The sequence below is a fragment of the Neofelis nebulosa genome, chromosome X (genome assembly GCF_028018385.1).
Source record: "Neofelis nebulosa isolate mNeoNeb1 chromosome X, mNeoNeb1.pri, whole genome shotgun sequence".
NCBI lineage: Eukaryota > Metazoa > Chordata > Mammalia > Carnivora > Felidae > Neofelis > Neofelis nebulosa.
The window spans coordinates 116,093,094-116,106,941 of NC_080800.1; the positions used below are offsets into that span (position 1 = coordinate 116,093,094).

The following is a 13,848-nucleotide window of genomic DNA, read 5'->3' on the forward strand; positions in this document are numbered from 1 at the left end:
TATGTCATACATACATACGTACATACATGCATATGTGTGTATATCCTATATAGAGAGAAGATACACATATAGTATATGAGTACATATATATTTTCTATATATCTGTATATCTCTATCTATCTATCTGTCTATGAATTGGCTTACACAGGTACAATTTTTTCTTCAGCCAAACCTCAGTTTTGTTCTTAAGGCTTTTCCACTGATCGGATGAGGCCCACTTCCATTGTTGAGGATAATCTCCTTTACTTAAACCGATTGTAGATGTTAATCATAGCTACAAAATACTTGCACAGGAGCACCCAGAGTAGTGTGTGATGGGATAACGACGTACTATAGCCTAGCCAAATTGACACATAAAGCTAACTAAACATTACACTCAGTCTCCCCAAAATTCCCCCGAGGGCTAGTGAGTACATTGCTCCCCTTAGACTTGGTCTGTCTCTTGGCTTTGATATGCCATGTCCCCAGCCTAGCTGGCTATCCCTACCCACCTGCAAGGATATGCCTCTATATTAATGATATTGACAGAGGTCTAGAGGGAAGCATGGGTTAGACAGCCATTTAATTCTGTTCTCATTTTATAATCCCTCTGGAGTTACAGGTAAGGCTTTAGTAAACAATTAGGCTTGAGATAAACTAATGCTGTATGGGTGATATATAAAACAGTGCACTGCAGGTAATACTACGTTGGGAATCTTCTAGTCTGTGATTTTGGAAACTACTTCCCGTAGAGAACTTTAAAAATACAGATTCTCAGGTACCACCCCCCAAGACCTATTAATTCTGTGTCTTTAGGGAGATACTGCATATATACATTTGAAAAATCTTTTTCCTGGTGATTTGGACACTCCTGATATGGTCTGGCCTCCTCGTGTGACTGACTGACAAGGAAATTCTTACGACAATCTTTCCAGCTGATCTATGCAACCTATACATTCTGTCTTTCAAAGTTCTCTTATTTCTAGGAAAGGGTTCCCTTTAGGGTTGATTCTCTGCCGTGAGATTAATTATGCGTTCTCCTCTCCTTCACTGTCTCCAGTTGCGCTACAACCTTCCACAAACAGGCTCAGCAGCACTCCCAAATCAGACCAGTCTGGCCCACAGAGAGGGTACTAGAAGGGCCTCTGTACCCGTATGCAACACCTCCTTACAATCTGACTTTGGAGCATCAATCCTGGCTATTTTAACCAAGCTCTTCCCTTGTTCTCTGTGCTACTGACAGCATCCCTTGCCTTGCTTTGCCACCGTCAGAACCAGGGTTTGGCCTTTTTCTGAAAGTTACTCTTCTTTAACTAACGTCCCGCCAGTGAACCAAAGTTCAAATGGCTGGACCTCACCACTACTCTTTCCTTCTTAGCCTTGCTGCCTTCCTGGTTCCTTTCCTTTCTGCTGGTTCAGTCTCTATAATCTGGCTCCCACCCTCTTTTTGCCACTATCACTCTATTGTGATCTCTGTGCCTTATGCTGTATTGGGGGATAATATTAATTCATACCTGTGCCTCACCGAATTGCTATGAGAAGATGAAATAAGCATTCTAGTCTAGAATCGTTTGGCTGTTTGCCCAGCTCTCGTAGGTTACTGGTGCCTTGCCAAAGTGTGGCTGAGCCTACTGTAGTCCAGTTGTCTCTTTGAAATGTGGTCCGTTCTGCATGCAGAGTAGTGAGATCATAGACAAAAAACGTGACCGTGCCTCCTGGCAGCATGTGGCACGTAGGAAAGGAGAGACAGCAGGATCTGGCCTAAGATTGAGGCTGGAGATAGAGGAGAGGTGGCTTGATGAAATAAATCATGACACCAGTACAAAATGGGGGAGGATATCTGTTTTAACAGGAGAGTGTCATACGAAGAGCTCTGGAAATCTGAGTTAAACACAGATCTACTTACCTACGTACAGTAGCACAGCTACTAAAAATAGTTTAATGATTCGAGGCTACATCAGTTTTCTTTCGTCTTTACAACAACTCAGTATGGGACAAGGCGTGCAAGGTATCCTCACATACTCCCGTGGTTTTCATTTCAATTGTAGGCTGGTCACTTCCGGTTTAGATCTCTAGTTTGCACCTCTCCTGTGAAACTCTATCCAGCCTTCACGACATCTCCAATAGAATCATAAATTCAGTGTTTCCAAAAGAGAGTTCTTTAAAAAAAAATTTTTTTTAACATTTATTTATTTTTGAGAGACAGAGCATGAGCAGGGAAGCGGTAGAGAGAGAGGGAGATATAGATTCTGAAGCAGGCTCCAGGTTCTGAGCTGCCAGCACGGAGCCTGATGTGGGGCTCGAACCCGCGAACCGGGAGATCGCGACTTGAGCCAAAGTCAGACGCTTAACTGACTGAGCCACCCGGGCGCTCCCCAAAAGAGAGTTCTTGATTCATACCTTCCTCCCTCAGATCTGTTCCTCCTCCTGTCTCCCCATCAATTACCTGGCATCACCATTCCCCCAGTTACTTATGTCCATAACTAAGAGTTATTCTAGATTTCTTTTTTCCTTTACCTAGATTTTATTTTCCCTTACTGCAGCACCAGCAAACATCCTGTTGACTCTACTTCCAAAATACGTCCTGAATTTGGACTCTTCACATCACTCATTCTGCTTCCACCTGAATCGAACCATCAACATCTTTTGCCTGGACCTTCTGTAGGATACTCGTCACAGAGCTCCCTGCCCTCGCAACTTGCCAAGATATAGTCTGTTCTCAATAAAATAGTCACAATTATAATTTAAAAACATAAATCATATCAGGCAATTTTCCGGCTCAAGTCCCTGCCACCTTTTTGGCCTTATCTCCTACCTCGTTCCATCTTCTTGTCCCTGGGCATGTCTGGCCCATTCATTCCCAGGACCTTTGCATTAGCTCTTCTGTCAGCCCAGGAAACACTTCTGCGTATAATTTCTTGCTTTCTTGCTCGTCATTCAGGTCTCACCTCAATGTCAATCTGTCAGAGCGGCCTTTCCTGACCATCCAAGGATGCTCTGTCATATTATTGTGTTTTATTTTCTTTGTAGCACTCATCACGATCTTATGTTCTTATCATTTGTATGATTCCTTGTATTGATCTGTCTTCTCTATACAACTTATAGGCTCTGTGAAGCCGTGGACCTTGTCTGTCTTATCTGTGTTGTACCACGGCACCTGGTACAATGGTTGGCCTTCCCCACTACCCTGTGCTTTGTTCTCTGGTGTCCTGAAGTATATCCGATCATCAGAAGTAACGACTCTAGTCTTCTCTGTGTTCTTTAGCCAAAATCTGGGCACCATCTTCTGAAAGACATACCGGAGAAGCTCCCGAGAAGAATATGCAAAATGGTGATGAATTTTGAAACTTCAGGAGGAACAGGTCATGCCGTTTCAGTGTTTGATATGGAGCAAGGCAGGCTAAGGAGAGCCATCTTAGGTTCATCACTGGTTTTCATCATTCTCTTGCTCATTTGTGCTGTCTTGCTTTCTCCCCAGTTTTTAGTTATTAATGCTTCTAGTTGGGTTAAAAATAGACTCTAATTCTGGGCCTTCTTTTCTCCTTCTAATGAAAGCCTTTGGATTCAGATGGAAATTGCACTTTTGTCTAAATTCTCAGCAGAAAATTCGAGCTTCTTATGTGACCTTCTGTGGTTTTATTTATGCTATACTTGCACTGGTGTGATCTCATGCTCGAGGCTATGTTCTGATAGATACAAATGGCTGGAAAATTCAATTGACTTTCCTTTTATGCAAAGAAAAGTAGTTAAATGTATTATATTCTCCGATTTCCTAGGCATTAGGTTGCAAACACCAGCATCTTTTCTCTCCTGATTTAAAAAGAAATTAGAGCCATTTTTGTAGCAGTACCACACATGGGGACATCAGCAGCACAGGATACAACCTCCGTGGAAGGTAGTTCCGATTCTGCCAGTCCCTCTGCAGAGACTGGTTCTATTTTTCCACTGAGGTAGGGCCTGACTAATCTTCCCTTGCTGCAGGAGTGGTAAGTGTGGCTCTCTTGTTGAGTCTGTTAGTGCGCCTGCTGTTGCTCAGCGGTGCCGTTCTCCTTGTCCCACGTGGGGAGCCAGGGATCAGCTCCAAAGACACAAGTGTCTCACACAGTGCCATTGATGACCTGCCTTAATGATCCAGGGTCCACGGTTACTCTTGAGAATCCTTCCTAAACAGTTTATTTCAAACATTTTATTTAAATTGGGTTGCATTTTCATCAGGAAGTCATTTAGGTCAGGCCTAGAATAGAGTCACTCCTGTTGTGTAAATATTCTTTCCAGAACTCTCCAATGAAGGTATTTGTATCGTTTTAAATTTTTTAAAAAATATTTGTTTATTTTTGAGAGAGAGAGAGAGAGACAGAGACAGAGAGAGAGCGAGCATGAGTGGGGAGGGGCAGAGAGAGAGGGGGAGACACAGAATCCGAAGCAGGCTCCAGGCTCCGAGCTGTCAACACAGCTTGAACTCACGGATCACGAGATCATGACCCGAGCTGAAGTCGGATGCCCAGCCGACTGAGCACCCAGTTGACCCGAAGGTATTTGTATCTTGCTTGGAAATGGTAGCAGTCTCAAATACAAGATGAAACTATAATTTTCCTTACTCCTGCTATCGTTTCCCAGAGTTGATATCACGGTTATAATAGCATAATAACAGATATTCGTGAGGCTGGACTTGAGAAGTTACTTTTGTTGTTTAAAAAGAATTTCTCATCGATCGTTCATTAAACGGTTTTGGCAGCTGCTGAAGATTGTTGCCTAGATCCATTGTTTTGGTGAGGGTTGCAAAATGGTGATGTTTTTCTCTAACTTTCTCATTCTTTCTGTATATATTCACTGGAAATTTGCTTTAAAAAAGAGCTTCCCCTTGTTAGCTACTTATGTTGAAATGCAGTCCACATAGGAGAGTTAAGATAAATGCTTGACTAGTACCCTTTGCTTATCAATTTTAAGAATAAGGGGGTGTTACCTTAGTAACTACCAGTGATGACTATTGATTTGGGCGGTTGATTATGATTTTTACATATTTGATGCATTATAGTCACTTTAGGCATTATTACTATTATTATTTTGATGTTTATTAGGAGCCCCTTCATGGTGGCTTTTGAGTGGAGCTGGACGTTTCCATCAGGTGACCAAACAGGCAGGTCAGATCAAGAGCTGTTCCAGTGGGATGTCTGGGAGGGAAAAGGGGTGGTTGCTGAGGGGCCACCTCTGGTTACCTGGCCTAAAGCAATATGCAGACTCACAGTGAAGCCGTATAGTTCTTTCTTCATGTTTGTTGCTGTGTTATTTAGGACTAAGTGATTACTTGGGTACCAATGTTAATCTCCTCATATTTAGTCTTCTTTTGCCTCTCTACGTAATTTTACTACACTGAGCACTATCCACACCCCACTCTTGCCCTGGCGCAATGTTGAAAAGAAGTGGTAAAAGTGGGCGTCACTCACCACGTTTCCAGTTTCAGAAGGAAGCTTTCAGCGTTTCAACAGAATGTGTGAAATTTGTGCACTCTCTCTACGGACACTCGCCAACAACCCTGCCCTGCCCCGCCCCTGTGCACATTTGTAGATACTTTTGAAAAATGTTTATTTATTTTTGAGAAAGAGAGAGAGAGAGAGAGAGAGTGCATGAGTGGGGAGGGGCAGAGACAGAGGGAGACACAGAATCCGAAGCAGGCTCCAGGCTCTGAGCTGGCAGCACAGAGCCCGACGCAGGGCTTGAACCCACCAACTATGAGATCGTGACCTGAGCCAAAGTCACTTGCTTAACCGACTGAGCCACCGGACACCCCTACATTTGTGGGTACTTTTTAACAAGCCATGATGAAGGCTCTAAGCCGCAAGAGCTGCTGGGTTTCGCTACGCTGCCATGTATTCAGTTGTTAAGGAGACAATGAGCCAAATGGGCACAGTCTGTTACTTACGAGTACAGCAAAAGCAAGATTAGAAGGTTAGCGTGGTGTCAGCCCTCCACATCCCTGATCCCACAGAACGACAACCGGAGGGACAAGGTGACAGATGACATGGGCAGTGAGTCACTGTGTCGTGCGGGAGCTGTTTCCATATTACATCCGGTGGGGTGTAGAGCCTGAAGGTTTACTCTAAGGGAGGAAGCACGATGGAAAGTCCCATGCCTCCCCACAGAATAGGGACGTAGTAAGAAACAGTCTTCACCAGACTGCTTGTCTTGCTTGCCGTGTTCCACGGACGATCCCAGGGCATTTCACCAAAACTTAGGTCAGCTTGCAGTTGAGGCTTGATTATGGGGCCTGAGCTGAGGCGTTCCCCATAACCAGAAAGAGAGAATGAAAATTAAGGAAACTTTTAAACTATATTGACAAACAGTAATAAAAATACTTTGATTTTCATTTACTTATTACAGTAAAATTATAGTAATATTGAAGGGGTCAGTGGTCAACTTGTTCTTTAGAAATCATTCAGTCATGGTAAATCCGGATTTTACCACTAGATGGCGCGCGACAAAACTCCTCGTCCAACTGGTCAGTACGGAAAGCTTTCTCTAAATGAGAGATTATAAAGCTAATTGTCATTCATTCCAAACTATATATGAATTTTAACTTTAAGTATTGTGCAATAGTTATTTTAAAAATATTTTATTTTCTGGATTTTAGACCAAAGAAGAATATGGTAAAAACTTGTGTATACTTAGCCTAGGTTTACCAATTATTAACATCTTGCTACATTTGCTTTATCTGTCTCTCACTATGATTTTTTTCTAAAGCATCTTCAGAGTAATGTGTAGACATTATGGCACTCCGCCTCTCGGTACTTAACATGTATCTCATGAGAACAAACCCATCATTCTATGCTATCATACCTAACAACTTTTACGTTGACCTAATATTATCTAATATCTAGTCTGTATTCAGATGTGTTAGTTGTTCTGAAAATGTCTTTTATAGCTGTTTTATTTTCTATCCAGGATCTAATCAGAGATGACACATTGCATTTGGAATACTTCTTTTTCTTTCTTTTTTTTTTGGGGGGGGGGTCCTATCTCTTTAATCTTCTTTAATCTAGAACAGTTTCCCTTCCCTTCCTTTTAAAGATATGACAATTTTATACACATATACAAATATATATATTACTTACATATTAAAATACTTAATAACAATTAAAATATTTACTGTGTATTCCTTTACTTGCTCCACATACCAGGAGTCCAGTATTTTTAGGCAAACGATGTAACAACTCTAATTATAAATGTTACCCAAGGGGCGCCTGGGTGGCGCAGTCGGTTAAGCGTCCGACTTCAGCCAGGTCACGATCTCGCGGTCCGTGAGTTCGAGCCCCGCGTCAGGCTCTGGGCTGATGGCTCGGAGCCTGGAGCCTGTTTCCAATTCTGTGTCTCCCTCTCTCTCTGCCCCTCCCCCGTTCATGCTCTGTCTCTGTCTGTCCCAAAAATAAATAAAAAACATTAAAAAAAATAAATTAAAAAAAAAAAAAATAAATGTTACCCAAAATTGATGAAATGTAAAAAGTATGTTAATGAAATATCTCTTTCTAAATGCAGCAGTTCTACGTGTCATGTATAATAAAAACCTGCATAGAAGTTTTGGGGGTACTCGTTTGTTAGATTATGAGCTTTTAGAAGGGAACAGACTGTGTTTTATTCATTTTTATAATGTCTGCCCACCATACAGTATATTGAATGTGGTGAGACTCAGTACATGTTTGCGGAGTGAATGAATGGTTCTGTCTTTTTTAGTGTAGCAAAACATACATATCATAAAATTTAACTTTGTAACTATTTTAAGTGTAGAGTTCAGTGGCATTAAGTACATTGGCATTGTTGGGCATGGTTCTCTTTTACTAACCTAAGGGATGTATGTTAATTGCAGAAAAGTTATTATATCATCAGAAAGAAACACGACCGAACCCCCCATCCAATTCTACCATCCATAGAAAGCCCAGACGTAATCACTCTTAACATGTTGATGTATAGCCTTCCAGGCTTCTTTGTGTACATTCGTTCCTGTCCACATAAGTTATACAAGTGATCGCATTATACATACTGTACAACAACCTGCTCTTATTTCCTTAACATGTAGTCAATATTTTGTCATATTAGTGTTAATATTTACAGATGAAGGTTGTTTTTGATCTGGTTGCAGGTCATCCACTGCTTTTCTGACATATACCTCCAGGAGCCATGCTGATGAGTGGGGGTAAGGACACAGATGAATTCTGTGCATTATTTGTTTTTCTCTGCATATGGTGTATAATAACAACACTGATATGGGGCCTGAACTTCTGTGTGTAATTTGAGGATTGCAGAAGGCATTAGGCATCTCTTTGCTGAGGCCCATGTTTAGGTCAAGGGTCTAATGACCGCATTGCACCAAGGGAGGGCAGAAGAACAACCTGTCCTTAGAATGGAATGTCACTCCAATCCAAAATCTTCCTCTGGAGAACTTGTCATTGAATGCCTGACCCTCCTTGTTACTGACCTGGGGAAAACACATACTGAGCAACAAAATGCTACCAGAGACTAGACCTTGTCGGTGTTCTCTGATGCCTAGTAGGACCACTGCAGAAACCAATATTAATGAGACTGTTGCTAGGAGACGGGAGAGCCAAAAGCCCATGGCATTGTAGGGGTTCCACGGGAAACCAAGGCAATTTAAGTGTGGTTTAGATCAGAGGTTTAGCTATTAAAATCTGTTCCTTGATGCGCATGTGCTTTTTGACATGTGATGTTTAATATGATTTTACGTTTTTGGAGGAATTTGACGATAATCCCAAGGCATTTCATTTCTTTGCATAGAGCTAATCCCTTCTTCAGAACACAGCTCATTTTCAAGTGGCTGCTGCTGTTTTTCCCCCACCCCTTCAGTGCGACAGCCTCAGAGCTGGTGGAAAGGCAGAGCGCAGGCAGCTGGTAAGTAGCTGAGAAATCTTTTGTAAAATAGATCCCCAAAATACGCTTTGCAAAGTGACCAACATGTTTTGATGCAGTAGAATAATACAGAACGATCTAGGAATCCCTGATTCTAATCACCAGTATTTGGAAAATGGATTAATTAAATTCTAAATATTCCACAGTCACGTTACTAGTTTAAAGCTTGTGTCTTACATGGTAAGTGGGCCGCCGGAGGGAAATCTAGAAATGTCCCCTTGTGATTCTGGTAAGATATTTCCCAACATATGACTTGATGAAGTTGTTACCAAGATGAGAAATTGTGTTCGGAACAGTATCTCAGCTTTATGATGTTTGGATGAGGCTTGAGAAAATGGGTTACGATTCAAGATGTTCTCAGATCTGAGTTCCTGTCCCAGTGTGGAAAGAGTATGAGAAAACTGTTACTTGGCAATGGGAAGGATACCATGCCTCATTTTTTTTTTTTTTAATTAAAAAAATCATGTGACTGGATGTCTGTACAGGAGAGAAAGTGAGGAGGGCAGCCTGTAACGTTCGGCTTAATTGCTTCATGTGAGAGATGAACATGTGTTGAAGGGGAAAGATTAAAAGTTGGTTTTAGGCTGAAAAATCGTGAAAATGAAATAATGAATATTGTGGCTGTGCCTTTATTTTGAAAATCATCTATCTGTACTTGTGGACATCAATTTGTACTGTAAAGGCAGAATATTCTCAGTGCCTCTTTATTTCAAAAGGGATGGAAGAAGGAGACCAGAGATTCTTATCAAAAAAGCTTTTATGTTTGTTTCTGAAAAGTGTCTGAAAACGTGTAAGATGTTGTGCCCCCTTTTACCTAGAAATTGGCATTTGTAGATCCATTTCTGCAAGAAAACAAACCAAAAAAGAAAAAAAACTGGAGCAGTTTATTTCTTTTGAAATTCAGACTCTTTTGACACTTCAGCAGGAAGGAAGGAGGAAAAAAAAAGCATACGTAGATTTGTGACTTAGATGACAAACAGCGATGAAGGAGGAAACATAAGAAAGAAAAGCTTTAAAGAAAATCCACAAGATGGGCCATTTTTCCAAGCTGAAAATGTCCGCTGGTGGCATATTTTGCACGGGGAGTAGGGGAGAGCGTGCCGAAGGCAGAGGGAGGGGGGCATTGAACTGAGCACTGCGGCAGAGAGAATGACTGACGCATCCTGGGACATGTGACCGTTCTCTGGTGTAGTGAAGAAAATTTTCCAGGAGTCCATCTTGTATAAGAAATTCTACACCTACTAACCTGAAAATAATACTGTAATCTTCTTGTAACTCACACTGAGTTTGTTTTCCTGGATCTCCCACTGGCCCATAGGTACATTTAGGCTTTGTTTTGCTTGTCTTTATCCCTAGACTTTCTTTTCTGTGCTCCCACTGCTTTTATAGCAGTCATGAAAATACTGTCTTTCCCCTTTATTATAAAAATTTTGCATATTAATTGTTTAACATTTGCAAAAATTACCCTCAGTTCCTCTTTCCTGAATAGGTACAGATGAATGTGTAGAAATGTATATTTGTATAGGAAATGAAAATCTTATGTGCATACAGTTTTGCAACTTGCTTTAATCATCATTAAACAACATATGGAGAGCGATTTGTCATTTTCTAAGCATTCCATAAGAATGCAGGGTTCTATGGATGCATAATTTCTGATCACTTAAGTGTCCCACTACATGTCTAGTTATCGAATGTTTATAGGTGCAGTTTTTGCTGTTATCATTTAAAGAATATCTTTCCATATAAATCTCTGTGTGCTTTTCTGGTTTTTGTTTCCCTAGGATAAATTTGTAGACGTGGAATTTCCGGATCAAATGGTATGAACCAGTTTAAGATTTGTCCTCCACCGCCTCCTTAAACACTATCGCCTAATTTATTTATCATATGTGGTGACAACATTATTTCCCAGTTGTTGTTTGCCTATTGATTTTGTACCATTTATGCAGCTTTTTTTTTTTTTTTCCCCATGTTGCAGCCTTATAGTTTTAGATATCCACAGCTATCAATTTTCTGATTTGGGGATTTATTTCTTTTCATTGATGAGTACACTCACCTGCCTTGTTTTCCGTTCCGTTGCTTCATTTTTTACAGTTAACTCTGATTCATCTGGAATTCATTTTGGTGTATGGTATGAATTTGAAGGAGGATCTAATGTTGTTTTTTTTCCAAATAGGTCACCAATTGTTTCAGCATCATTTATTGAATAATCCAACCTCCTTCCACTGATTTCAAATGGCAACAACTTCTCTCCCGTTAGCTAGGGCAATAGTGTCCACAGGTCGGCCATTTTCTTTCTGCCCCAGGTGGTCCCTTTCCGCAATAGTATTCGTACCTTCTTGCAGCTTCCGGTAGCATTCTAAAGCATCACGTTCGTGCTTATGCCTTTCAAGGATTCTAGACACATGCAGTATAGCTCAGTGGTTTTCAGACAGGATTTAAAAATTTTAAATACTCCCAAACTGTACTTTTATCAGATGCTTTTTACAAATTAAAACTGAGGGAAGTGAATATATAAAACCGCTGTCCCAGATGTCCTATTCCCCTTGGACACAGTTGGCATCCTAATCGTGGGTTCAAAACATACCCCCCACCCCCCGGGGTTAGTGTTACTGGTAAGGTTCCTCCTTCAACCTCTTTTTCTACTCCTCAGGTGCTCGGAGAATTAAAGCTGTCTGGACTCAGTTCCTGGAGTTTTCTAGAATGGTATAAGAAGGAAATGTAAGAGCTGTGAGAGGAGCAGAAATAAATAACGCTCGCCAGCCTGTTGCTGGCAGTAGTCTGATCTAGGGATTTAAAGGAGGTAGACTGCAACCGTCTCTTGTAGGTAAGGACACACCCCAGTGCTTCACCTCTTTTCACTGCAGGCGGAAGGCTCAGGCATGAGACAGACTCTTAGTCTTAGTGGGAGAAGAGTTAAGTGTTGCTCACAGAAATATTTGATTATTAAAATCACCTGCCACCCACTGCTGACACCCCCCCCACCCCCACCCCACCCCCACCCCACCCCCCATCCCCACATCTAACACAGCCTTCTTTGTCTCTTGACTTCAGAGTCTGGCCTCTAGCCTTTGCTGATTCAGGAAGAAACACAGGGGGCATTGGGTGGGAGGATGCCTTGCGTGCCTTCATTGCAAGGGGCTCTTTTGGCTCACAGCCACGGCCCGGTCACTTCTTGACTTGCCGCATTAGGCTGTGATTTGTTTGTGACTGGAGGCTGGTTTCCCTGGCAACAGCAGCTCGTCAGGGCATGCGTGTTGACTCCTCTGCAGTGGCAGAATGCGGCTGTGGGGGCCGCAGTCACTGAAGGCGCGCTTGTGCAGTCATGATGTCAGTTTCTCTGGGCTAAGCGGCCGTCGCTATTGCATATCGAGTGTTGTGTTATCTTGTAATACTTGGAAGGCTTTGAGCTGCTCCCTTTTCCTTTCAAATTACCTGCTTTCGCTGTGTCCAGCAGTGACCACGAAGTATTCCCAGTGTTTGAGGCCACTGATGCCCCCCAGGCCCTAAGGGGATTCATGGTAGTGTGGGCGCACGAAACCGGCTGCTTGCTTTCAGACCTCCACCTCTTGCTAGTTGCGTGGCCATAGGACGATTACTTAATGTCTCTGTGCTTTGGCGCTCTCAGATGTAAAATGCAGATTAATAATGGCACTTTTAGAACAGTGTCTGTTACATAGTAATGTTTGTATGAGTGTTGGCATTATTATTTGTAGATAGTAAAGGACAATTTGCCCTGAAATAGACCTGGGCTGCAATGTACAAACTTACCCTCTAAGGCCCGCCAGTCACTAACACACACACACATTTACCCTTGCAGCACGCACACTCTGCCCACGGCACATGGACAGGCACACAGTCATCTCCCACGTCACTCAGACTCCCCTAAAGACACACATACTCTCTGCGAGGCAGAAAGTCTCACGTCAGGGACATAGACCTGCCCCACATGACGCGACCCGCCCTTCCGTAAAGACTTTCCCACGACCCACCCACAGTCCCGACATCACAGACTGTCCCAATAGCACGCGAGCCCTTGGTGTGGCCCAGGCTCTCTAGCAAATACGGACTTACCCCACAGGACACAGACATGTCCTGCAGGACACACACCACAGAACGTGGCCTCTGCCCACAGCCCACAGATTTCTCCTGGTGCCCCGCTGACTAAATCCAGAGCTGAGATTCTCCCGACTAAATCCAGACTCCCCTCGCGTCCCGAAGACACTCCCTAGAGCACGCAGGCGCCCCACTTCAGGGCACGTGGCCTTACCCCATAACACAGATGCGCCCTAGAGCACGCGGACCGTCCACAGAACACAGACGTCGCCCCAGAACATGGTTCCTGACGCAGCTCAGAGACCCACGCGGGAAGGCACGCTCCCCCACGGCAGCTACACTTGTTCCATGGCACAAAGAGAGGCACCGCGGAACGCACGCACACCGCCAGGCCCAGACTTGCTCCCTAGTGTACAGAGTACCCAAATCGTACTAAACCCGTGGCATGAAGTGTCCCCACAACACACGGGTGCTGCCCCCAGCCAAAAGACTGTTCCATAGAACACGTTCTGTGCCACAAACTGAGACTCCCCACAGCGGAGACGCTCCCTACAGCCTGTGAACTCACCGCACAGACTTTCTGCATGGGACTCGTGGTCCCTACCCACTCCAGGCCGCCGGCCCTGGGATGCACGGTCTCTCCCCAAGACGCAGACTTGCCCCCCAGCACGAGGACATGCCCCTCCGAAGGCACACTCACCCCAGAGCCCGAAGACTTACCCCATGGCACACAGATGAAACCCAGAGCCCAGAGACTCTCCCCGCAGCACCCAGACAAGCTCCCCCCACGTCTCCGAGATACAGTAGCACGTCTCACAGCGCCCACGGCCCCCCGGGACGCACGGGACTGCGCCACAACACACGGGCTTTTCCTGCAGTGTAGCAGTTCGCTCCACAACA

General features: G+C 43.5%; 1 long non-coding RNA gene across 4 annotated transcripts in view; it reads left to right on the forward strand.

Moving 5' to 3' along the window:
* The first annotated feature begins 8,684 nt into the window (after positions 1-8,684).
* The window catches only part of LOC131501911 (uncharacterized), a 55,488-nt gene continuing 50,324 nt past the window's right edge, over positions 8,685-13,848 (forward strand). The window contains exons 1-3 of one of the 4 annotated variants that reach the window (XR_009256922.1): positions 8,685-8,877; positions 10,677-10,712; positions 11,546-11,719. This is a non-coding gene — a long non-coding RNA (uncharacterized LOC131501911). The remainder of the gene's footprint in view (positions 8,878-10,676; positions 10,713-11,545; positions 11,720-13,848) is intronic. The other 3 variants (XR_009256924.1, XR_009256921.1, XR_009256923.1) reach the window with 3 other exon arrangements.